Raw genomic sequence first — 3,057 nt, forward strand, 5'->3', positions numbered from 1 at the left:
CTTCATCTAATACCGCGTCTCGACTTATCCGTTTTCAATTTCAGATTACACCGAGATAATTAATTGTCCGACAATACGACCCTGTTTTTTTCAAAACACAAACCCACACTCTTATACCGTGTCCATAATAGAATGCATTGTTCCTGTATAACAGCCATTTTAAATTCACAAGACCAAACTATTAGTGTTATTGATGATCTGACCAGAAATATTGATTGATGAATACCCTTGACATCACAAATCATATATCGTAGAATCGAACCCCTAGAAGAAAATGACTTTAAAAACCATCATCATCACGTCGGAGAGAAATTCGAAAGAATTATTTGGTCGGGCCGCGTTGACTGACCGATTGATACGTCAAAAATGGCAATGTCATGCTCTTGGAAAATCGCCATTAACTCTGTTTAATGGCCAGCGTAATTGCAATGAGCCATATCTTACTCAATGCGTTCATTATCAAACCAGATTTCTGGGTTGGGGTGTTTAATGTTTGATTAGATTCGGCTCTGCCCATGACCGGTGTATGCGTAAGGAGTGCTAAATAATGCATATAACGCATAAGCAATCTAATCTAATACAAAGCCGGCTTTAGTTTCGTAACTATATTGAGAATAACACAGACATTCTTCACCCGCATCTCTTGAATAAATACTCTACAACTTATTAAGATTCAATGATGCACTTTTACAGTCCAGACATATTACTTAGATGGACCAAACGAACTTTACTTTTAAATATTGAACGTCATCTCGAAGCTCCTCTTGAGCAGCTTTAAGTCGTAGAGTTGTCCAAAATATTCACCGAGGATTTTTCTACAACAAACCACAAAAGAAAATTTCTCCCATTTTTTTCTATTGTTGTTTTTATTTCTACCGCGTTTTGTTGCCGTTTTTCTCGCACTTTGCTTCAACGTGGTCCCTTTTATTCGACCTGGATGTTGTACTGTATTCTGAAAGACTGCTTGGCCAACTCTAGTCAGGTAAGATTAATGACTGGTCCGATCTGATTCGATAAACTAATGAACTATTGTGTTTGAAATAACTTACTCGCTCGGCCACGGACAAATCGGACTACAATGGTCCGACTATTATGCCTGAATATCAAACACATACATATACAAGAACCCACAGAAAAGGCCTGTTCGATGAATCGAAATATTAAATTTATTGTGGACGTTTTGTTTTGGAACTCGATTAATGACGGCTTTAAATATAGATCCGCGGAATGAAAGGGTTTTCAGTGAAATTGTGTTAGGCGTGTTTCACAAGCCTATTCGAGATAATGTATCTTGTTAACTCGGTTTTAACATCGAATAAATGTCACCTGTCACTGGATTAAAAGACGGTCTGGAAGTGAGCAGAGGAAAGTAAAAACAAATAAGTTAATCGAAATTTGAAAAAAATCACAAAAACACTTACCCACACTAAAATTTTTAGCCAGATCCTACGTGTTCTAACCGTTTTATAGTGTCATAATTAGTGTAAAAACTATAACACTACCCATACATTAACAATATTAGTTAATTTATAACACTTTATTTTGGTAAGAAACTTTTTTAGTTCAAATTTCACCCACCGAGAATGACATAAGTTTGACAGCAACATTGACACCAAAAATTCACATTCGTCAAGTTGGATACCTGGCGTTTTTGTCACATTTATTCATTCCGGGTTCGCACACACGCTTAAAACACACAGTTTTGGTATTTTTAACTATAAAAGTGATGCTTAGATTTAGCGAATTAGTTAACCTCTTATTTAATTAATTTAGGTTAATACAGATTTGTTTGACACACGATAGTAAATATAAAGTGGGTGTGGAAACGCGTACCTGTAAATTCTTTCAGACGGAGAGACACGTCAACAGGCCCTGTGGCGCAACGGATAACGCGTCTGACTACGGATCAGAAGATTCCAGGTTCGAATCCTGGCAGGGTCGCTACATTTTTTTCTTAATCAAACCATTCTGTGTTTCATTTTTGAATTTTTTGGCAACGTACAAACGATTAAGTTCAACATAAATAACGAAATTTGCCAAAAATACATGCGTGGGTGGATTTATTTGGCACAGGGCCGTATTCAGTTCAGTAATCAGTAGTAATTAGAATTTTAGATACCGAGCTCTAGTAAGTCCGCGATGATTGAATAAAGTCAATGTTGTGTGTTTCGTTTTGACGATAATTTGACTAAAAACGGCTATTTGACATTTTTGAGAAATTATCTAGTTCTTGTTATATTCAACAAGATGATGATCTGCCTCATTATGTTTAATATGTGGGATATTGCTTGGACAATATTTTCCAGGAAATTTAATTTTTCTCTTACAAGTTTTGCATTAAAAAACAACCATATTTATACAATTAAAAAAAAACAAAATATCTTAAATAATGTGTTCAACTAATTTTCGGATATATGTAGTTGAAAAATGGTCGAAAATGTCAAAAGTGCCAAAGTCAGTCTTATCTCATCAAATATTAGCCCCGCCCACCCACCCTCTTTTTTCTTGGAAGGTATGTTTTTTGCCAAAATCAGTCTTATCTTAGCAAGTACGTGTAAAAGTTATTTTTGGGTTTATTCTCTAAAAAATTCCAACAATTTTCCCAGAATTGCTAAAATTAAAAAACGCCAATTTTTGATACATTAAAAAAGCGAATTTTTGAAAAATCTCAGTAAGTAACAAAAAAATCAATAAATTATGCATTTTTTCTTTTTACTTTTTAGGTCACCATACATTTTAAAATCGTTTACGTTCAATCGTTCCAAGTTTTTTTTTACTTTTGAAAATTAGGTCCGGATTAGATTTTTTTAAATTTAAAAGTCCAGGAAACTCGTCGAAAATTATGTAAGGATATTTTCTGGTTAATTTAGATTTGTAAATTTTGTAAATGTAAGATAAGACTGATTTGGCAAATCACATATAGTCTCTAAGAAAATAGAGGGCGGGTGGGCGGGTCTAGTATTTGATAAGTTAAGACTGATTTGGCAAATCAAATAGCCTTAACAAAATAGAGGGCGGGTGGGTGGGGCTAGTATTTGATAAAATAAGACCGATTTT

At 34.5% G+C, this 3,057-nt stretch overlaps 1 long non-coding RNA gene and 1 other non-coding gene across 2 annotated transcripts; one reads left to right on the forward strand and one right to left on the reverse strand.

Moving 5' to 3' along the window:
• Window positions 1-714: 714 nt before the first annotated feature.
• On the reverse strand, window positions 715-1,509 carry LOC135133409 (uncharacterized). Its single transcript, XR_010281174.1, has 3 exons — window positions 1,422-1,509; window positions 877-1,349; window positions 715-815 (listed from the first exon to the last, which is right to left on the reverse strand). It is a non-coding gene; the product is annotated as an uncharacterized LOC135133409 (long non-coding RNA).
• Window positions 1,510-1,868: 359 nt separating this feature from the next.
• Trnar-acg (transfer RNA arginine (anticodon ACG)) lies at window positions 1,869-1,941 on the forward strand. The gene has a single exon. It is a non-coding gene; the product is annotated as a tRNA-Arg (tRNA).
• The last annotated feature ends 1,116 nt before the right edge of the window (window positions 1,942-3,057 follow it).

This window comes from Zophobas morio, unplaced genomic scaffold (assembly GCF_036711695.1).
Source record: "Zophobas morio isolate AGI-343-1 ecotype UQ-CSIRO unplaced genomic scaffold, CSIRO_AGI_Zmor_V1 ptg000022l, whole genome shotgun sequence".
NCBI lineage: Eukaryota > Metazoa > Arthropoda > Insecta > Coleoptera > Tenebrionidae > Zophobas > Zophobas morio.